The sequence below is a fragment of the Hermetia illucens genome, chromosome 4, assembly GCF_905115235.1.
Source record: "Hermetia illucens chromosome 4, iHerIll2.2.curated.20191125, whole genome shotgun sequence".
NCBI classification, from domain to species: Eukaryota; Metazoa; Arthropoda; class Insecta; order Diptera; family Stratiomyidae; genus Hermetia; species Hermetia illucens.
The window spans coordinates 133,724,968-133,749,327 of NC_051852.1; the positions used below are offsets into that span (position 1 = coordinate 133,724,968).

At 40.7% G+C, this 24,360-nt stretch overlaps 1 protein-coding gene across 3 annotated transcripts in view; it reads right to left on the reverse strand.

Moving 5' to 3' along the window:
- LOC119655091 overlaps window positions 1–21,726 on the reverse strand; it is a 39,998-nt gene extending 18,272 nt beyond the window's left edge. Inside the window, exon 1 of one of the 3 annotated variants that reach the window (XM_038060794.1) lies at window positions 20,973–21,726. The gene's annotated coding sequence lies outside the window, so the exon portion shown is untranslated. Of the gene's footprint in view, window positions 1–12,667; window positions 12,859–13,755; window positions 13,918–20,972 lie in introns of those variants that run through there. The other 2 variants (XM_038060795.1, XM_038060797.1) reach the window with 2 other exon arrangements.
- Window positions 21,727–24,360: the final 2,634 nt, after the last annotated feature.

A 24,360-nucleotide genomic window follows, 5' to 3' on the forward strand; every position in this document is an offset into this window, starting at 1 on the left:
GTACGAGACAAGCATATTTTATTTATCAAAGCATTCGCATTCAGAAGAACAACCCGAGATCCCTTCATCCAGATCGAGCAGGCGGCTATTGGCGCGAGATCTTGGGCTGCACATCAATGAAGGCAATACAAAGTATATGGTGGCAACGTCAGCACCAAAAACCAACCAACCAACAACATCAAACCGCACTGGTCAAACGGGAAGAATAAAGATAGGAGACTACAACTTTGAGACCGTTAATAATTTCTCCTATCTAGGGTTGAACATCACAACCGACAACAGCTACGATGATGAAATCCGCCCACGGTTGTTGGCAGCCAATAGACCCTATTTCAGCTTACAAAAACTATTCTGGTCGAAACGTCTCACCATAGGGTCAAAGCTCTTACTGTACAAGACTATGATCTTGCCAGTCGTCATGTATTCCTCGGAAACTTGGGTTCATAGCAAGAAAAATCTTGGCCGCGTTCGAGAGAAGAATCCTCTGAAGAATTTTTGGTCCCCTACATGAGGATGGACGATTCTGTAGCCTATATAACGAGGAAATCTATGAGCGATATCGTGACCGTCAGGTTGTGGATAAAATCCGGCTCAATAGGTTATGGTGGACGGGTGACTTAATCCGTATGGATAAGAATTATCCAGCCCGGAAAGTCTATAAATGCAATATCTATGGTAGAAAAAGAAGACGAGGCAGACCCTGCCTGAGATGGAACGATGGCGTAGGCCAGGACGCCAGACAACTTTTAGGGATATCGAATTGGTGGACCTCCGCGCAAAACCGGGATGTCTGGAGTTCCTTATTAAGGCAGACCTAGACCGGATACCGGTTGTTACGCCGTTGATGATGATGAAAGCATTCGCATAGCAGTTTAGAGTTGAATGTAAGTGGCGTGGTAGTCGCCGGCTATCGGTTAGAATCACAATATTCCGCGTTCTACGGTTCCTCTGCAGCTTGTTGGAATAAGTACATCTACCAATGGCGTACATTTCCATCTGAAATGTACTAGCGTTCGTACTTATTGGTTTGAAACTCTTTTTCGTTGGACCGAAGGCTCCTAAACCGCCTCTGCAGTGTCTGACCCGTCTTTCAGCTTGTTAAAACCACTGGGCATTCTCAAGATCGCCCTCTACAGCTGCATCTAACAATGTTGCATATAGCTTTAAAAACTTAACAAAAATTACAAAAAAAATCTGAAACTATTTTATATTCAAGGCGAGAAGATTGAAATTGAACACCCACCACAAAAACTGCAACAGTAGAAACCATAATCTCAACACTGACAAGTGGTAAGTTTCTTAAAAACATAAAGTCTTTTAAAGATAACATTTCGGAAGAAATGTTCCTTCCAAGCCTGTATCTGGATTAAATTTTTTATCTGTTCATATTTCTCTTTTCAAAATGAAAGTTGCTCCGCTGTTTGCCTTTGTTCCCGATCGAAACTAAAGGCTATTATGATAATCAATTTTGAATATAAAACTAATATCAATTAGTGCGCATCTATCTAGCATATATTATCTAAATACATTTCCCAGCTAATTTCCTAATGCAACCCATTATTGTCCTATAGAAATTTGGATCACGTTCTCATTAAACATTTTAAGAGGAGAATCATTCCAGTCATCAAAAGACCTGATCTTAATACACGAAGTTATTTATACTTCAATATTTGTTTATCAATTTAGCGTTCGCTAGAAAAGGAAGCTTGGCCAGCGGAACAATCAAATCATTACCACCTTAATCACTTTTGTTTAGTAAATCTTTTTGTAGTGAAATCCATAGCGCGCTTGGTTAACGTGCGGCTTATTGTTTTGAACTGAGAGAATAGTTAGTATTTTCATCTTGAACTTCAAAATAACAACTGACTAAATATTGATAATAATTTCAAGGAAACTGTTTTCTTCATTTATCTGAGATAAATATTATTGTCTACACAATAAAAGAGGAATGCGAATATCAACAAAAGAAGCGTTTAGTCAGTTGGATTTAAAGATAAATCGGTAGTTTATTGTGATGATACTGACAACTAGTAGGAAATACTAAAATTTAGTTACAATAAAATTTGCTGAACTGTAGCTTTTAATATAATCTACAATAATGGGCCATGCTCATTTCGTTTTAGATTTTCTTAAACGAACAGCAAACCCGTTTGTATGTTGCTTTCCATGAAAAAAAGGAAAATTCCTACTAACATATTACCAGAACCAATTTCATATCTATTAAATTCTTGTTCATCCGTGCTGATCATTTTGATTTATTATAATGATTCACCGCTGCGTAGATATCCTGGGGAGGATTTTACATTTTTTAGCAATTTTCATCATCTGATGATGATAATTATCCTGGTACCAATTGGGACTGAAATAATCCTAGTTCCCACTTTCCCGTGGATCCCAATTCTACCCCACACAGATTTTTAGACCCCCTTTTCCTCCGTAGATCATCAAGTTCATGAACTCCAAAGCGGAGCCCGACAGAGTTTTATTCCTTCACAGATACTATTTGCTTTCAATAACGGGGACATCTGCCATGCTGCCTTAGCTCAAAAATATGAAAGTATTCAATGGGCCATGAAAGCTTCCCTCAAACACAAAAGTTATAGTAACGAAATCTGCTTGGTTTCTTGACGAGTCGAGGTCATTGACAGAATACTTTTCAATTTGAAAAAGGAGAAAAAGACACTACCCTCAACGAAGAAAGTAAGAACGACGAATAGGTCGGCATAGGAACATGTCACACACAATAGTAAACAACGGCAACATAATTCGTGGAAAGCCCTGGGAAGGGCTGAAAACATTTTTTAATATTTTTTCGTATTGATTTGATCTTCTTGACGAAGTTTTCATAATCGTATCTGGAATGATAGATTATAGAAGCAGCATAACATTTTATTAGTCCCGCCTTACCCCAAAGTCATACTTCTCTGATTTCACATGAGAAATGGCAAAATATAAAAATTGTGATACAATTTTTTCCATAAAATTATGTGGACTCCCTAAAATCGTTTGTGTAAGTTAAAATGCTCCAGGTTTTCCCCGATTGTTGTTCTTCTGGTCCTCCACATTCGGGATTGGGTAGGCCTGACAACCCTACACAAAAAACCGAAGTTACGAAGCCACGGAAGAAGCCTCGGATAGGATGGATTGTGCAACCCGGCAGCGAAAACGGAACAACAATTTGCGCATTTTCTCATGGGACGTGCATTCCCTGTGCATACCGAACGGTGCCCAGCAGCTAGCCAATTGCCTGTCAAAATATAAAGCCCGTATTCAAGCGATATGTCAGCTCCCATAGCTTACATAAGGATACCAATCTAAAGCCCGTATTCAAGCGATATGTCTCCCATAGCTTACATAAGGATACCAATGATAACGGACTGCGGCTTATTTAGTTAGCAGTATCGGACAAAATTGTTATTGGAAGTACCTGGTTGGCGCGAAAAGCGGTCCATAAACATGCATGGGCCTCCTCAGACGGGACCATTTTCAACGAAATTGACCACATGTTTATTGAAAGCCTCCACCTCTCAGCCCTGACGAATGTCAGAACAAACTCCTGCGTGGCACCTATAAGGGGGAAATGGATGTTGCAATAACCGTAACTAACAGATGTTCTGGAGATGAACAACAAATGATCTTAACAATCACCTGAAGCGCGTTATCATTGATACGGTCATAAACATACTTGACCCCAGTCGCAAAGAAGTCGGAATGGCTGATTCGACGATGAATGGCAATAGAATAGAAGAACGCTGCATGCCGAGTAATGTCGCATTCTCAAAGAACGCGGGCACGCGCAGAGGACTACCAAGAACTCCGTCGAACGGAGAAGCGATTTAGCAAACGGAAGAAGAATACCTGGGAGAACCAACTCTGTGTGTGAACTCGACGGTAGCAGACGGTAGAGGAGACTTATCACACACTCTGTCGAGCAGAGAAACAACTTCATAGACGGAAAAGGAAGCCTGGGAGAACCAACAGGTCTGTGAGCTCAAGAAGTGCAGGGAGCAACTGCACCAGGCGCAACAGTTTTACCAACAAGTCAACAATATGAAGCCTTACACACCTCGATGCTCATCCTGCCCAGACAAAGAGGGAAACCTGATTTTCAGCAGGATGGGCATAATGGAGCGATGGGTTGAGTATTTTGATGAACTGCTCAACAACCAGAATATCGACGGCGGACAAATACTGCCACCACCAAGCATGGAAGAAACAGTCCGTGCAGTTCATCTGCTTAAAAACCATAAGTTGCCAGGACTCGATAGAATTACATCCAAATTGGTTAAATATGGAGGCGACCAATTACACCAAACAGCTTATCAGATGCTAACGGTGTGGGACAGCGAATCAAAGACTGACAATTGGCAACGAGGTATTATCTGTCCCATACGTAAAAAAGGAGATATTGAGCAGTGTAGCATGTATAGAGGTATCACGTTGTTGAGTACTATCTGTAAGATATTCTCCTCTATCTTGCTAGGCCGGATAGCCCCATATGCCCAGAACATCATTGGCCCATACCAAAAAGGTTTCACTTCAGGCAAATCAACAACAGATCAGATTTTCTCTCTGCGACAAGGCCGCCTATGATAGCATAGCCAGGGTAAAACTGTACACGGCCGTGAGAAAGACTGACCCTCACCAATGTGCAAAGCCAGATAAAAACAGCAGGATCACTCTCGAGAGCATTTAACATCAACAACGGTCTAAGAGAATTGGGACAAGGGATGCCCTATCTTGCACCCGCTTCAACCTGGCCCTGGAGAAAGTGATCCGTGACGCAGATGTCAGTGCGAGAGGTACCATCCTCTTCAAGTCCACCCAACTGCTGGCCTACGCTGACGATATTGACATTATGGGAAAAACAACCCGAGATATGCGGTCTTCTTTCATCCAGATCGAGCAGGCGGCGCGACATCTTGAGCTGCACATCAAGGCAAGACAAAGTATATCGTGACAACGTCAGCACCAAAAACCAACGAACCAACAACATCAAACTGCACCAATCAGACGAAGGGAAGAATAAAGATAGGAGACTACAACTTTGAGACCGTTAATAATTTCTCCTATCTACGACGATACGATCGGCGCAAAGCTCTTACTGTACAAGATGATGATCTTGCCAGTCCTAATGTATTCGTCGGAGACTTGGATTCTTAGGAAGAAAAATCGCGAACTCTTGGCCGCGTTCGAGAGAAGAATCCTCCGATTTCGTAGCCTACATAACGATGAAATCAATGAGCGATACCATGACCGTCAGGTTGTGAATAAAATCCGGCTCAATAGGTTACGGTGGACGGATGACTTAATCGTTATAGATAAGGATGATCCAGCCCGGGAAGTCTTTAAAGGCAATATCTGTGGTAGAAAAAGAAGACGAGGCTGACCCTGCCTGAAATGAAGCGATGGCGTAGGCCAAGACGCCAGGCAGCTTTTAGGTATATCGAATTGGTGGACCTCGGCGCAAAACCGGGGTGTCTAGAGTTCCTTATTAAGGCAGGCCTACACCGGATACCGGTTGTTGCGCCGTTGATAATGATGAGTAGAGAGAAAATTCGGATCCAAGGTGTCTACTCCGGGCCCCGAGAAAACTCCGGCCTCAGCGAGGATTTATCATCTTCCCTCCCTCATTGCATCAAGCCTCCAGAATAGTGGTTTTGAAATTTAGTCGCTCATCGTCTTGGGATAATGTATGTAGAAGCTTTATTCAATTATGGGCTCAAATTTAGTTTAGATAAAAGATATGAAAATTCGTTAATAATGTGTGGATCTTTTGGTCTTGTCCAACATCGAGTAGATGGGAACTTAGGATCTCTCAGATCGCAAACAAAAATCTAGCTTTAGCCTACCTTAGGTTGAAACTAATGACGGTTTAAATTTAGATATAGTTCGCACTCTTGTCATGTTTTTGCCATTATATAAAGAGCGTTTTCCACCTGTTGACACTTTCGGTCAAGCTGCTCCCGAGCGAAACCGCTAGTCTTTTTTCTTTTTGTATGCTTGGGTGCTATGCCCCAACCGAGAGGTCCAAAGAACGTGGGAGTAAGTTGCTCTCCATTTGGTGCAGTCCAACATCAAGTGAATATGGGATAGGATCCCTCATATTACAAACAAAAATGTATGGATCTATTTCTACAATCTTCATTTCTTTCAATAAAAAAATCTCCCCCATTTATAGGTGTGCGCACGCTTGAATGCATATACAAATGTATTCGACTTTTTTCCAGCAAAATACAGTAACTCTTCAACATTCCGCTTATTTTATTCACTTATCATGTGGTATAAAGGTACAACACTATTAAAATTAGTTGCTCAATCGAGTGAACGAGATGATACAATTTTCCAAACGAAATTTTATTTAATTTACTATCCAAGTGCATTGATAGGATAAGTTGAAAAATTTACGCACGATTAATCAAACACAATTTTGATAACAGGTTGTATAAACGTTTATTAACTCGCCATGTACGTCACTATCATTTACACCTTCGTATTTACATTAATCGCGGTATATCAATCAATAAAACTGACAAGCTGACTCGATTGCCGATTTCCGTGCAAATTCAAGTCACTTGGTATTCACACTGTGATGTATTGGAAATTATTCCAATATGCATGTATGTCGCAATATTTAAATACTTGGAAAGAATGAAGAAAAAATATAATATATGATGTAAAAGTTGAATGCATAATAGCTGACTAGACATCTGTGTAATGCGAATTCCAGCATGCGAAATTTGGATACATATAAATAAATATCACATGCATATATTTGGTTTTGGAAACAAAATATGCATATTCTACACATAAGATTGATTATGCGATCATTCCGAACCCGACCTTCACCCAAAAGAATTGCTCAATCAGCGAAAATATTTTATTTCAAAAAAATGTTAAACCAATTTCTACGGGTCAATAAAGATAGATTTATAAAAACTTAGGGTTTGCATTTCTTTTCAAAGGAAAATCGAAAATATTCATGAGCAGAAGAAAAATATTTTGCATTGTTTTTTGGCCTACTCTGGTGACCTACCGAACTGATGCTATAAGCCTATGAAATTAGAGAAGACAGATACCATTTATCAGAAATGAATCTTTGAAAATAAGTCAAAGGAACACAGAATAAGTCAGGGAAACGGAAGCGAAACTCTGGTATGGCAGGTATGAAAGGTTTTGTGTATTTCTTATATAAGCATATTTAAGTGGGTATTTGTCCCATTTGTACCTAGCTCGTATTGTTTATGTCTTATTTGTCAAACCATTCACTTTAGTATGATACTGACATTCAAAGTCTTAGGAGCAAGAAACTCAGTTAGTAATATTGTGATTTATGCCAAATTTAGTAATATCATGTTCTATTGTATAGCCTATAGAACTGCAGTTGATAGTTCTAGGACAAATTTAAGGGGGCCCAGTCAATTTTTAGAATAAGTATTTTGTTTATAATAAATAGAGTAATTAATATACTATTGTTAACTTTATCCAAACAGGTATCGGAGTATGGGGGGAGGAGGGGTATGGACGATATTTTGAGGCCTTGACACCATGTGCATATTTCTTGGGTAGTTTCTGAGAACGGGTCCTTGCAATAACTGATCCTTTTCGGACCCCCGCACTCGAGCTCTTTGCGCCGAGTGCCAACACTAATATCGTTTTCAGAAAGTACTAACCCAGGACCTTCCATTTGATACCCCGCATGGCTATACTCGGTGAAAAAAAAATTGCACCCTCCTTTTGCTTGCAAACCCAACGTGGAACTATTTTACTTACTGCATGCAGTGGGATTCCTACCAAATTTCGTGTCAATAATAGTAACCGTGTCTGAGATAAAAGCTGTGACAGACAGACAAACAGTAAAAGCGATTTTAATAAGGGTTTGTTTTACACAAAACCTTTGAAAAGGAAAGTTCTAATGAACTTGGAAAATTCTTAAAATTGACTGCAAATTAGTACGAAACGGGCTCGAATAGAATAGTCAACGTTTGACAATTTCAGCATAGAACTGTTTCACTCCATTTAATTAGAATAGCCTCATATTACAAAAAGCAGTACATACATTATATACATATATACATGGATATACATAAATATTTTGAGTATCCACAGTGGCCTACTTCTACTTCGAAAAAAATATTACAACCTGAGGAGTATATTGACGATAAAAACGACACGTAAGGACCAGATTAAAACAAGCTTCGTCAGATGCGATGCTCTGACGAATCGAAGCTGCCTACAGGTCTACAAAACTAAGAACAAAATATGGAAGTCTGTGTCCAAAACGAATACATTAAGACGATTGTACTATACCAAATTGACACATGGTTCGCAGAAAAAACGATCATACACAGGCTACAAGTCCCATGTGAGGTTGCCAAATCTTTCAACAGGCTCCTTACGTTCGGGTTAGAAGACGCTCAGCTGTGTGGATTCGTTAAGGGAAAGCAAAATATCGGCCAAAACGTCAGATCTCGGATCTATCCTATATTAGGGCATTGGGGAGGAAAAATAGCCAAGCCAAGCCAATAGCAGGTAACACCTCCTCAAGAAAAAGTATCAGTGATCCCTTCAGTGAAAACAACTGCGAAATTAGGAACTACTTGATTGTAGCGTCAACACCTGCAAAAATAACCAAAGAATCGAAAACTCACAAGCTCAACAACGTATAAAAGTCAACAACAAAAGGCGGAAAAAGAATGAGAACGAGATTCGTCTAACAATAATAATAGTTTCCAAAAAGTAAGGTACTTCGTTCGCTGATATTCAGGACTGACGAGAGAGGGTAAAAGGAAGTGGTTTCCCTTCCGCCCGCCCTGATTTTTTTCCGGACCCTGAACAGTACCAGGAAATTGATCCAACACTAGAGTCTACGTGGCATTTCAAGCTACCAAGAATCTGCTCAACTTTTTAAGCCCCTTGAGATGACACACCTTACCACCTTCTAGCCTTGAGAGAGAGGCGTCCATTGTCATGCGGACTGGGCATCGCTAGCAACAGATTCGGTGGGTTTAATCCAGCTTCCGCAGCACGCTGGGGAATGAGATGGGGCTTCTTGTCTTTAATGGATATGACATTAAAGAGATGGCAATTTTCTATTTATTTCTGTTTAACTCAGAGAGATTGGGCAGTAGACATTTTCGAGTTATCTCCTCTCCCATTATCACTACCATTAAACGAGATGATCGTAGCGTATCAAGCTTCTGAATAAACCACTTATTTTTATAAAAGAAAACAAAAAGTTTTGGATTAAGACCTAAGCACTGAAGAATAAGTAGTCGTCGAAATATGCATATTTGCCATTTATTCAAATTATTAGTAAAGTGAAAGGAAACGGTTTTTGGACAACAACTTTATTCAAACGCTCTGAACGGAAGTTCTGTTAACACTTATTTTTGAACCTTTACGGGGTCTTATTTATATTGAAAATTAGATCATGCAAACTAAGTTCTTAATATTGATTAAAAGGCACTGACTTCTCTTTGCGTTTATTGAGAGTTGCCGTAATCTCTGACAACTCCGGGCCGAAGGAGAAATTCTTGCAGTCCCCGCCTAAAATCAGCCTAATTTTATAGAAATCTTTACTCCCAGGCCCCTGAGAAACCTCCAGATCTGGAGCCTAACACGCTTCCTCTGGTCTTTCGACGGGCCTGGCAGCTTCTCGTGCTACTAACTGAGCAGGATTGCTTGAAAACCGTAGGCATATAGCGGAAGCCCCTTCGCATGTGTTCGAGTCTTAAGAAAACCTTTGATCAACCTGCCTACTTTGACCTTCCCTCTATTTCAGAAACACTCCCCACATTAGAACCCTTGGAATAGTTTTTATTTGCCCCGAAAGGTAGTAGTAGGCTATTCTGTAAACATTTTTGCCGCTAGATAATTGTACCTTAGAACCGTGGTGCAAAAATTAGGGCCGTAACATTTTTAAATAACTTTTAACACGGACACGCACTTCTCTATTCCAAATTTCATCTTTCAGAGAACGAAGCTTACTCCACAAAGCAGATGAAGCCATTTAGCCCAACATTTGTGTGCTTCGGATAGCATAATGGGGAGAGAACTCAGGCCCGTTTATAAAATGATGGTATTATAATTACTACTACACACAGGCAGTCAACGTTTTCACTCAAAAGAATACAAGTGGTTTAGAGGGTTAATATCACAGTGGTCAAGTCCAAAGTGCCTCCTTGCAGAAACTGACCTAACGAGAGAGAAAAGCAAAGGTAGTAATTCCCCCAATCCCTGACTTTCCGCGGGAGCATGGAATAGAGATATTATTGAGATATAGTAATAGGCACCTTGGTGAGCTTAGGTGACAGCTTGAGCTGCATTAGGCAACCAGAGAAAGAGAATCAAAGGCTTGAAATAAATAGGTACAGTGAAGTGGTATTGCGAAAACTGACTTCACCGGACGAATTAACTTCACTGGAAGATATCTATATTGCATTAAACAACTTAGAACAGGGTGATATTAAAGGCTAAAGACGGCATATCGAGGTAAAAAGGCCATTCCATCCATCCATGCCGGGGGGAGTTATACCGCGGCTTGATTGATCCAAGCCGGCAAAGTAAGTGTGTATCATGTGTAGACTAGGACAGGAAATAGGTATTAGAGATACACGAAACATAACTTTGGATGATGTGATATCATATCACTTTTGAATAATGTGATCGTATGATTATTATATGGCAAACATCGCCTTCTATTACCCTAGCCGTACATGTAATGTTATATCATCAATATCACATATTGTACTCAGAAACCTTCTTGAAACAGAAAGGAAAAAAAGCGAACTATTTCCATATATTTTAGTTAAATATTTTAATCCAAACTTACAATAATCGAAATCGAAAATATTTCAATATCCAAAGGGCAGGAAATCATGGATCCCACGAACAGTCACGATGTGATGTACCAAATGCATTACAATATCACTCAGTGATAGTTGGTGGTGTTTTGTGATGTTTAGATGGCGCTTTGTTATGGTAATCTGATATTACACTTTAGGTGATATCACAGATGCCATTCCGCAGCAGCATGCACAAGAGTCGCAGAACATGATAAGTCGAAGAGTTGCAGAAAGTGCGTAGAATAAAACCATTTTATTATGAATTCCACAAGGCATCTGTGATGCATGTTGCCTAGGGGGGGAGAGAAAGTGCGAAGAAAAAGGCCATCTTATCATGGATTCCACAAGGCATCTGTGATACATGTTGCCTAAGGGGAAAGAGAATTTAAACGGCCGGCACTTTGCAGTTTTTGCGGGTGTCCTACATATGGGTTGATATAGATATAAATCAATCTCAATCTTTGCTAGGCATCTCAAGAACAAAAACCGATCGAAAGTCAATGTGGGCATGTGGAAAATAAACCATACAAGAAACAATTGCATTTTCAAAAGTCGGTTTCATAAAAGCAAAAATCAGCGGCATCTGTATTTGTAGCTACTGCTATTAGTGCTACAATAACTCAATATTAGGACGGACAGAAAATAGATAGATAAGTGTTATACGCTATACCATAGGCCTTTCACGTTAGGAAACCGAGTGACAAACTCCAGGGAGTAAATCTGAATCAAAACCTTTGTCAAGATTTGTGCTACTTTCCGTAGTTGTGCAGTGGAGGGCTAAACTTCATTGTCGGCCTGTCATAACTAAGAACCTAGTTGGTGGATGAGCCACCACTGCACTCACAGTGAATATCAAGCCATCTTTCTCGACATTGCAAGCAGAATGAAACGAGAAGCGATAGACAGTTGAGATCTTCTTATCTGCGAGGATATTTTGCTAAATGCCAAGCCAAACATGAAGGCCAATCGATGAATTTGAATAGTTGACAGCTGCCAACAGCGGTAACTGCGACGCGTTGCAGCTCCAATGAAGTGAAAGAAGTACAGCGTACACTGTTACAAAAGGAACCCCACCGTTGTGATGGTGAGCTAGCCACCTACAAATCCTGAATTATGCTATCTAAACATTTCCCTGTTTCGAATAAGGATAAACTTAACAGCTACAATCTCTGGCAATTGTATAAAGTCAAGGATTGTATTTGGGGAGTAAATAGCTCTCCCTTCTTCAGTAATACATTTTTATTTTGGAGGATTGCTTTTTAGAGTATGCGTAAGCTCTTCAATTATGATATCCAGAGGCCCCACAATAGAGTATCTCCAGTTTTAATGAAAATTCTAGCGTTTAATACTGGACATCCTGAAATAAGGCGTTGAAAGATCATAGGACTCTGGAAAACACCCTTCCCCTTTTTCCCGCATTTTACTGTTGCATTCCAGTAGGACAGTGATCCTAGTCTCAACAACAAGACGGACTCTCCTCATCTTAGAACCAGCTTCAGACAGTATATTGACTACAGGATTTCGATCCAAAATAATGAGTGAACAGATACGGTATTACACTATTTTGCGGCGTTTGGAAAATACTTTAACTACGAAAGGGTCCAGGCTAAATGGTTGCCATTTACAGGATGGTGGGTAACTTCTTGTTCCTAGGGTTGAATTTTGAAAATTATCATGTAATCAATATTTCCCCACAACATACATATATTTACTTTACACCATTAAATTTTAAATCTCCACAAAACTCAATTCACTAAGTCAAATCATTAAGGCACAATCAAATTCTAAAACAATTCAAAAATATTATCCACTCCACTAACCGTAAGCCCTTTATAGGGTGAAACCACCACTGCACGCGTGACTTTTCCCAGTAAGCAAGGTAAGGGCGACACTAAACGTGTGACCCATTATCACGGAATGCAATACTAATACCAGGTCGACATATGATTTTACATAAGAACGCGAAAAGTATTGAACCCCATTAAGGCTTTCTTTCCACATAGTCACATTTTCTCGATGGTGCTCGTCAAATGTGACTGAACTTGTAATGAAGGATTATCTAGACAAACAGAATCGTGTGGAAAGAAAGAGTGAAAGTCCAAGTGCTTATATGTGGAACTACACTAAAGCTTAAAGATACATATATGTGTATATGAAATAATATATACAGATATATATACATATTTGAAATCAGGCGAGGTAGCCATTGTTTACGAGAAGCTTAGTTTACATTTATTTTCTTCGAGATTGCTTTGAATTATTTACGGCTGAAGTAACTAATCTTTAACCATAAGCATCTTTAGCTGTTATGTAATATTTAATTCATGTTCGTCCCTAAGCCAAAATTGGAACAGATTGAAGGAGAATTGAAATTTAAATATAAGAACTAGTTTTCAGCATTGAATGAAAGTATCTTAAACCAAACTCTACCAATGTTCAATAGAAAATGGTATCAACAAAAAAAAAAATCGTACTAATTTTCCCCCAGCAGGATTTTCGCCTTCACCCCTTTATATACCGGGCATTTTTTTTGAAGAAAGTTCATTATTCACCGGAACGGAGCAGACCGAAAGATAACCAGGAAAACTCAAAAATTCACTTCAATTTTACTCTCAAGATGAGAATCATTTATCAACTTTTACTTTTTGGCACAGAAACCGCAATCGAACTGATACTATCTGAATCACAGTAATATAAAATTCCCCAAAAATTTACTGGTAAATTGAATTTTTTTTTATTGCCCAAAAGTCCAAAAAGCTATGTAAGTGTGACTAACAATGATGACACGTTTCCAGAACTTTTTATAGTTGATATGTGAAAATTCCATATAATATTGAAATATTTCCAAAACCAGTAACATTTAAAAATATTTCACAAAAAGATACAGATTTAAATCCAACCTACATACCTTATCTTAGGTAATTATGTATCTATATATCACTCAAATAATCACCAACAGATATCAGTTTGAGTACGAAAATCTATCACAATTGCTAATAGCCAAGAATTTACTAGATGCTCCCGACAACGACCGTGCACTCTGACTAAACGATATCTAAAGCTGCTTCTTTCTTCCAAAAGCAAACTACACCGAACAGTATCGATTTCGATTTTTCCTTTATTTACTCAAGAATGGTAGGCACATTAAAATAAAATCTCTTTCGCTAATATGCTGTTTTGCCATATAATATCGACACCCCAAAATGGAACAAGCAACTAATCGATAGTATCTATATCGATAGAAAAAAATCGCATATTTACACTCCCATCTTTAGTACAGGTGCTATATGGGTATTTCTTTTTTGTTTCCGATGTATCGCGGACGCATGATTCTGATTGCTATATTTTGTTGACTATCTTTGATGCCGGTTGACACAATCGGAAATCAGATATTAAATACTAAAATCAAACCACACTTTCGAAAACCAATCAAACAATGTTTTCATACACGTAATATTGTACAAGAAACTGCAGTGAGCCACTTATACTTGGTGAATTTTCCCAATATGTGGTATTTCTAAAATAAGATACATTAACCCCAAAATACATGGTGTCAAGACTAGTTTCATTTTTTTTCGTAAAATCCGAGAAATCTATTATAGTATGATTAGACAAATAATAAACCCGTGTTTTCAATAACTGTGTTCTCATTGAAGCAAACCTGCTTAATAAAGAAACGTTTAGATAAATTACGGATATGCAATACGTTTTGAATTGTGGAAACTTGTGGGAAATCAGATTTTAATCAGGTTCCTACATTAGCGAAACTATCCTGATCCTAAGAGGTGCTTCGGTTTTGCTCGTTAGTGAAAATTCGATCCCCGATTCCCGTTCATTCATAAAGCACACTATCTTAAATTAACTCTAACTTAATTACATTTATAGAAATAAGTACAATAACCAAAACGAAATCATGTACCCATAATAGTCCAGTAGTACTGAATAAATCCGACATCAGGAAACAACTAACGAAACAGAGTTCAAAACTAGAAGGTTGAAAAATAATCAAGAATGAACTAATTCCTTTCACCAACGGAAGGGGAGGAGAGGAAGGGAGTTGTCGATTCAGGGAACCCCTTACCGTCCGATCTCTCCGCCGGTCGAGTTCAATCTTCTTCGCAATAAGAAGAGCCCAAACATAATGCGCAACACGATTCCAGCTGCCAGCGCTCTTCAGCATCTCTCCGACAATGTTGTCTGGAGAGAGCTCCCCAGTGTCTGTATAAAGCTGCTGACGAAAGCCGTTCCACCTCTCGCAAGAGAAAAAGGTGTGTTCAGCGTCGTTCGCCACTGCATTGCAGAACACACAATCAGGAGATTGTGCCTTCCCAATCCTGTGCAGGTAACACTGAAAACCTCCATGCCCGTTTAGAAGTTGGATAAGGAAGTAATCAATCTCATCGTGCGTTCGATTCAACCACTGGTCTAATTTGTAGATGAGCCGCGCAGTCCGCGCTATTTACATCAACCCGTACAAGGTGTCTGGAAAAAAATGCCCGCAGAATGCGGTCCATCTGGTCGGTACTTAGTATGCAGGGCCTCCACAGAGCCCCGATTTTCTGGATGACAAGCTTATAGCCCAGTCGCCACGGATCCTCATTCACCTCGCTGACAAGGTTCTGCCAGCCGCGAGCTTTGCTTTTATTTATAGCGCTGCAAAGTCTCCTTTTTGCTGATCGTCCACTGCTGTCCACCAGTACAAAAAAGACTTGTCGCGCCTGGGACCCCTCCGGGGCATGGAAGCCTCACACACCGCCGTTATCAGGTTCATCCCTGAATTTACGGCGGTGTCAGCTGCGACATTACCACCCCCGGCGCGCCCGCCAGCGCGGCCCTGCCTTCTCCAAGAGCTTCGACGAACTTCCCAATGTTCACCCTCGCGTCATTCCACAGGCAAGGGGGAGCGTCGCGTTGATGCTCGCCGGCAAGTAGCGTCAACCACTTCGAACGCGATGTACTAGTGATCACTTACCGAGAAATCTTCTAGGACTCACCACCCGTCCACCGATGATGCCAGAGATTACAATGCAAAATTGATGTTAGGAATGCTTCGTTCACAGCCTGGGCGCCAAAACGTTAGCGTGGATCCGGTGTTCAAAATTACGCCATTTCCAGAATCCGTTTCCCTCTGGAGTCTGACTGAGGAATGCCCCATTCAATAGCCCTGGCATTAAAATCACCGCCTACCAAGATTCGCCCCTCCACGCTCGAAACGGCATCCTCCAGAGCATCAAGCCGCCGCCGAAAATCCGGCATTGTCTCGTTCGGCGTCAGGTAAACGTTAAAAAACGTTATCCCTAAACACCGGATCCAGACAAACCCATTCCCTTGGCGAACTCGAACGTCGTCTTGAACCCAGATGGCAGCGGTACCCTGTAAGTGTAGATGCCATGAGGTCCTTGTTTCGGTCTTGCTCGCTAATGACCACTAGATCAGCATTTACTTCCGCGAACTCGAACGTCGTCTTGAACCCAGATGGCAGCGGTACCCTGTAAGTGTAGATGCCATGAGGTCCTTGTTTCGGTCTTGCTCGCTAATGACCACTAGATCAGCATTTACTTCCGCGAACTCGAACGTCGTCTTGAACCCAGATGGCAGCGGTACCCTGTAAGTGTAGATGCCATGAGGTCCTTGTTTCGGTCTTGCTCGCTAATGACCACTAGATCAGCATTTACTTCCGCAGCGAACTGTGTTAGCAACTGGTGAGCGGTTGCACTCCGCTGCATATTAATTCGTAAAATGCGGGTCCTGCCATTCGCAGCCCTTTCCAATTCCGTCCTGAAGATCGGACACCGTCGCCCTCACCAGATGCGCCACGATCCCTGCAGAGAACGCAACTCTCGCTTTCATTGCAGGTCTTCGCTTGATGACCCACTTGGCTACATCTCCGGCACGCTGTCCTCCTGTCCGGTCCCTTGCAAGGTACTGACGTGTGTCCATAGTCCAGACACCTGTAGCACTTGGTGGGTAATATCCGCATTCGCACCCTGCATACTACCCATCCGATTTTGATTCTCCCACTGCTAAGGAGTTTCCTCTCATATTGCTCCACCACGACGAGCTTTTGGCCTGGAGCATTTACAGAGGTGATACCTACCCGAGCATTTGGTACCTCTGGACATTCACGCCTTATCGTGGGTATTTACCGGCAAATCCAATGACGACGAGTTTAAATATTTCGTGATATTAGCTGAAATATCACACGGAGTACCCTAGGAACAGCTTTGCATACTATTTTAACTTCTAGCCAAAATAATGCTGACAATTAATGAGATGAAAGTAACAACTATGTATTATGAGCAAGATTGCCTCTGCAATTCTCTGAAATTAATTGGATCTCCTCGATAGATAGAATAGAAAGGATTCCATAGTTAGACGTTTATGAAGTTCATGCAATTAAATCTGAATCAATGTCGAGCAATCCATCTGTTTTCCCAGAACCTGTTTGACAACAATATCGATATAACCATCTTTCGCGAACATTGGAAAAATCTGCATAGTGTTATAGGGATAGTAAAACAAGTCGAGAAACCGGAACGCTTCAAGTACGAAAGGTTTTGTGTATTTCTTAGTACGTAGCACGTAATATATGCATATTAGTTAGTAACAGTGCGATTTCCACCAAAGATCACGCTCTATATTATAGCCTATTTCACCGCAAAATTTCGTAGTGCTAGGATGAATTTAAGGGGGGTTTCCAGCCAATTACAAAATATTATAGTAATATACTATTATTAACTTTATTTGAACAGATATCGGTATGGCCCAGGCAGCATATAGTGGCAGCCTCCTGATTTTTTTCAGATTTTTCGGTTTGGTAGTTTCTGAGAATGGCCCCCTTAAAGAAACGATCACTTTCAACCCCCCGCACTCCCCACCTTTCCATCAAATGTCAATACTAAGACCGGCTTCGAAAAGCACTAACCGAGACCTTTAATTTGATACCCCACATGACTTTTGCATGTATGTTTTGTGTTTACACAAAACCTTAAAAAGCAGTTATTAGAGAAGATACAAAACAGATCCCCAAAAGAAGGATTCACTCTCGCCAAGGTAAAAGGTATGCACATTTACAGCTGTTACGCCATTCCCAGCTAGATGAATAGATGTTGCTCCTGCAGTAGCTATACATCGACACAAGCTGGAAACCAACGGGAAAAGACGGATGTTATTGGATTAAACGATTTGCGAAATCTAATGAAGTCAACACTTTCGGGGGGAGAAAAGGGGGGGGGGGGATGGGGAATGTTGCACCACCAAATACTTTCCACCGGCTATTTGTTCTAAACTCCAAGAGAAAGGTAGGCCAGCCTTTGCCCTGGACAAAACCGTCAGTCGTCCTTTTTTAAAACACTCGAGTACTTAACTCAAAAATATGAGTCTGCCGTCCAAAAAAGTGGGAGAAAATGTCCCTTTAATTGGTCTGGTCCGCCATCAACTGATTGCGGACTCAAGATTCTCTCAGTTGTGAAACAGACAATGGTTTTAAGTTCTTGCAGAACACATTGAATTACCACTCTTTTTACGGCAGATGCGAACTCTATTAGCTTACCTCTACCTGCAGCATAGATAAACTCCGGCGAATTTGCTGTAGTAGCAGATGAGGCAGTTTCAAATGCTGTGGAGAAGGTCGCTGAGAATAAGAGCCAACAACCGATTGGGGTGTGGAATAAGCCTCTGAAAATTACAGTCTCGACAATACTAAATATTTTTGCCCAGCTTGTATGATATGTTTTAAAGTTCTCCTTTGCAATTGATTGTTTATTTCAGATTTTTCGGCTAGGTAGTTTCTAAGAATGGGTCCATTAAGTAGATGATCCCCACCTTTTGAACAAATGCCAAAATTGAGACCCGGCTTCAAAAAGTACTAATCGAGACCTTTCATTTGATACGCCACATCCCACTATATTTGGTGAAAAAAATGTACACCCTCCTTATGCATGTATGGGGATCCCCCGTTAAATTCGATGTAGAATTGTGTAACTTTTGCTTGAGTGAGGTAGTTCCCACCTTTCCACCAAGAGAAAAATGCGTGTGACAGGCAGACAGACAGACAGTAAACCAAATTTAATAAGGTTTGGTTTTACACAAAACGAGTAACGAAAGGACGGTTTTAATATACATGTCACCGTTCAAACTCTGCTAACGTGATGGTCGGCAAGCATTGGGGGTTGTTGATTTCGACTTTCGATTAGTCGACACAAATTTCGCTCGTCAGGAGTGTGAAATTTGTCGTAGAGCTGCTCTTTGGAATAGGCTACACATATGTTTTTTTCGCTTCACTCTAGGTATTCTTATTGATTTGTCAACTGTCCTTCGATTTATTATTTAAAAATCTGGGATCAAAGATATGGGAGAAGAGAAGCAGAAAGATATAGGAAAAGGACGGGTTGTCTTAGGAGATCGCAAGGGGTTTAGGACCAATAGGAGGCCATGAACGAACCACAGGGGTTTAGGATACATGATTGATTACAAACGTATAAAAATAGAAATATTTACATGAGTAATTTTTCGTTTTAAGTGAGTCGTGATTTCGCCATCCACAGACGAACTGGACCATCTGAAGAGTAATTTTCTCCAACTTTTTTGGGCCATTTTTATGGAACAGACGACCTGCTATATAATCCAGGGCTGAGACAACTAATGAGACGCTCCCTTATATCCGCCCTGCCAAGAGCACAGGTTACAATTATGACATGGATATGAGTCATATTGAAGACGAAAGACCAACTAGTTCAAGAATATGGTGACGAAGCAGAATTAATTTTTGTTATAGGATTAAGGGAGTCCGCCATCCACTTGTAACAGACCAGACCAATTGGTTAGTGAATGGCATGCTAAGTTTTCAGAAGGATTTGTATCGTAGGATTGTACACGTGAAGCCGCGTCGGGTTCAATGGCTATTATACTGTAAAATTGATATAAGTACTATTCAGAAAGAAATTTACTATTTTCCCCGCATCATCTCAAATTAATGAAAACGTTGGGAAAAAAACAGACAAAAAATCAACCAAGATCATGGTTTTAGGATCGAGGGAATTCAGGCATCAGTTGGAGCTCATGCCAGCGGATTTCGATTGAGGATTTTCAAATGAGACGTATTACAGCTAAAATTGTTCCACGCCTTCTCAACAGATTTATTAATCAATTAGCTTTGCGTCAGGTCCTATATTATAAAAAGTTTCCACTAAATTCCGTTTACTCAATTGGAAGGAAGTACGTATGTTTAGAATTTTTTTATTCTTCCGCTATTCACTTACAACAGCTAATCAATCTACTGTTGTGAAATGCAAACAATAGAAAAATTTATAAATAACACAATATTATCGCCTCCCATGATGTTATCAGAAAATATGTGCAAAGTTTATAAATGTCGCGGGTAAACATATACTCAAAGCATTCTTTCACCATCGAGCTTATTTCCAGAATTATCACCTCTGGCCTTTTATTGTTGAAATATATCATTTCTAAACTTCCCAGTCACCAAAAGAGAAAGTACATACTTCTAAAAAATTTGATATCAAAAGGTCGATTAGGGGTGGAAGTGAAGAACTTCTGAAGGTTTCAGTAAAGAGAAACTCAATAATATCGAAATTAGACAAAGCAGTTTCTTTGTTTTAAGGTCCGCCTCTGACTCCAATAACTCGTTAATATTCAGCTATCGAAAAGTCCTAGCACAAAAACACAACTTTGCCAATTCTAGTAAGGTCAGAAGAGCTGCTCAGTATCCAAGGTCTAAATAACAAATGTTAAAATTATTGATACTTCCTCAATATTTCAAAGGCTTTTTCAAAAAGAGGAAAGGTATAATTCATGCCCGCGGTTATACATCCACTTTTATGACCAATTTAAATTCATATGACAATGGGAGCGTTATTGAATACTTCATTAAAAGTTGAACACACCAGCCTTTTATATGGTCGGTTACAAGAGTCAAATGATCTTTCTTGATCCTTGTCCACTTTATCACAGTAGCCAAAAATAATTGATAACTCTCAAATAACTCCACTTATCCAGTTCTCAAGGAAGCCTATTAAAAAAACCTAACAACCACTATAAGACGTAGTTGAATTTTGATATCCTAAAAAGATTAATTTACCCCATAATGAGATATAAAGTGCTTACCTGCGTATCCAAGAACGTGTTAATCCGATTTCCCAATGAAACGCAGCCACACACCTAGTTTTTGTACGTTTCTGGTATTCTATCCAATGGTTTCCCTTTCACTAACGAAATACGAGAATCAATTGCGACGCCAGCAACGTTGAAAAAAACCACAAGAACACTTGCGTTATCACCTGTTCACACCCTTGATAATGCAGATTAAGGGATAAACTCCACTCTACCGCTCTTGCTTATTATCAGTCAGTGTTCCACAATGTATCTAACCCAAACACGCCAAGACACTGTTCAATTGAACACTATGCCATTGAGCTATTCGCGGCATTCAAAGTTCCACCAAATTCATAGACCGTTCTCCATTAAACACCTTCCCGAAAAATGCGGTAAATTGTTAGCACAGTGGTATATCGATGATTTATTGCACTTTTTAAAAACTTTTCAAATAATTACAGACTAAAGTAAAAGTCTTGAATTTGACTCGTTTCTGTTTCCCAGCCACCGTTGATTCGACGGCCTCCAGCCAATAATTGTTTTGCTCTGGTTTTGATGATGACGCTGATGATTCAGCAACCGATTTTCTTAGGCTATTGCCAGTTTGGACTTCTTCCAGAGTATATAGTGGTTAGAGCTAAGATCTGCCTCGAAACCCCAGCCGCTCGCTACTATGACTATCAGATTTTAGATGGAAACATAATAGCACCAGCGGCGAACACGAGATCACAACACCAACCCGAGTATCCAACAAAACATTTTCGAAGGTTTTATGCAAACGCTACTATTAGTAAACGATATGGAAGCTTAGATGAATGCAAATTGGTCCCGATGTTTACTATCGAAGCTTTGTGTCGTCATATGTAAGTTGTATCTTTAGTGGAGGAGGAAGATAAACGTGTTGTATAGTGAACGCTTCACGCTTCATTTTAAACGCACTGTTTTCTTGACTAATCGATTACATCCCATCAATGATTTAATGTCTGACCATGTCGTTTAAAAGGCTGATGTCATGCTAACTGGTACACTTTGTGCTAGAAAAAGTTGAGAACAAGAAATCTCGCGAGGATTAGATAGATTTATAGATACAACACTCCTGGCCTAAAGCAAATTTACAAACAAATAATTCTGTAACTCATTCTTTAAAGATAGCTCCAACTATTCAAACATGCACCACTAGTTATACATGTCTTTATTTATTGCTTCAGATGGGCATCTATGTCTGAAAAATCTGACCTATAACTTGAATGTAAAACTATCTTCAATCATCACTTACATCTGACAATAAATTTTTTTTTAGTACTTGTAGGTGAAAAATCTTAGAAAGACTCCAGCCCCGCCGCACAAACTGCGGTGCTAAAGCGGAGCGTGTGGGATTCGCCCCAATTAAAAACCACCACCGGTCTCTCCAGCCCCAGCCCCGCAGGACCACCATTTAGGTATTACTTCGCGAGGTGGGTTTTCCTCTAGGTCCTCTCCTTCTCCTTTCTTCCTTCATCAGTTCATTTTGTATTTTTATAATTGCGGAGGAAATCGTAAGCCAGTTCTTTTTTTACCTCAGCATCTCCAAGCTCACGTTCCTTCCAAGTGCTTGGTTCAAGCTTGTTCTTTCCATCACGAACCTTAGGCAGTGAAACATGACATGCTCTGCATCCTCCGGTGTACCATTACACGCCGGACAATTCGGCAAATCATCTGCTTCCGTCTTTGAGAGTTTGCGAGCGCCTCCGTCGGATGGCATCACCAGCTCCCTAAAGCTCAGTTTGGCGTCAATTATCAACCCCGAGTACTTGATAGCCGGCTTAGAAACGACCATATACATACCGACTTCCATCTTCACGGTGTTTTTATTTCTAAGATTCGTCGCCAGGGTCAATCCAGCCTTTTCCACACAGTTTTTTACCGCTCTCACCAGGTCATCGGCAAAGCCTACAATCGTAGTCACCTCTGGGACGGGAAGCACAAACACTCCATTATATATGGCATTCTACAGCAAGGAACCCAAACCGAGTCCTGTGGTACTCCCGCTATGACGATGTACTCTTTGGGACCCTCATCCGTCCTGTACCAGAGAGTTCTTTCTGAGAGGTAATTCTCCATCAAACACCCCAAATATCCAGGAACACCTATGTCAGCCATCGCCACCACCAGCATTCAGTGCGTCTCACCATCATGCTTATTGCATTCACTGTAGTTTGGGCGTCGCGTACTGGCCTTGCGATAGGCCATTAGCATTTTCGATGATGGGTAGGAGTCTGTGAAATATGACTCCCTCCATCATATTTCCCATTATATCTAACGGACAATTGGGCGATATGATGCTGGATCTCCAGGTGGCTTTTCAGATTTGGGAAGCAACCACCAACCCAATGGGCAGGAAATATTCCCTCTTTTAGGCACGCCTCGAAGGTGTTAGCGAAAATGTCGGGCCCAGTCATCACTGCAGCTGCAAAGCTCGGTTGGGGATGCCATCCAAACCTGGAGCTTTATTAAAACGGATCCTACTATATATTTTCCATAGCTTCTCCTCGGTAACTGGAAGTATCAAGCACTCGTTAATTTAGGCAACCGTTTGTTTTACGCTGTCTTGGTGATGAGAAAACAGAGTGGTAACAATCTATTTCAGGAGGCGCGGGCAGGTCACCTGGAGTGATCTCCGCAGCCCTTTCATTACCACCCTGTAAGCCTCCCCCCAGGACGGCCACGCAGTTGTCTATGCGTCCCTTCTCAATCTAGGCTACCGGGTTTTCCTCTGAGCCTCTGGTGAAACCTCCTTGCTCGGAAACATGCGTCTCGCAAACTTGTTTGCCTCGTTTTCCTACTAGGGAACAGTGACCTTCTGGACAACGTGGCATCGCATGCTTTCATCACCTATTGGGTGATCAGGGTGGTTTTTTCTATGGCCATACCAAACAGACGCAAGTCACACTTTTGCCGTCCAACTTTGGAACCCACCCAGAGATTAAAGATCCATATAGATTGTCTGGTGGTCACTGTGAGTGTAGTCCTCACTAACTCACCAAGCAACTTTTCTGACTAAAGTGGCCCTCACGAATGTCAGATCCACTATAGACCTTATTCCCCTTCTCCTGAAAGTGTATGAGCTCCCAACATTCGCGAGTATCACGTCTAATTCCGCGAATGCCTCGAGCAGAACATATCTTTTCATATTCGTTGTCCGGCTACCCCATTCAAGAGCCTACACATTGAAATCACCTGCTATCATATTATGGCATCCAGAACCAAAGAGCTCAACACTTGCTTATATTCATCAAGTGTAGCGCTGGGTGGAGCATAACAGCTGTATATGTGAACTTGTTTCACCTTCGCTCTGATGAAGCCTTCCTCCGGGTGTTCCATCATTTCCTGGAAGACTTGTTCTTCGCAAGTCCACAACCCA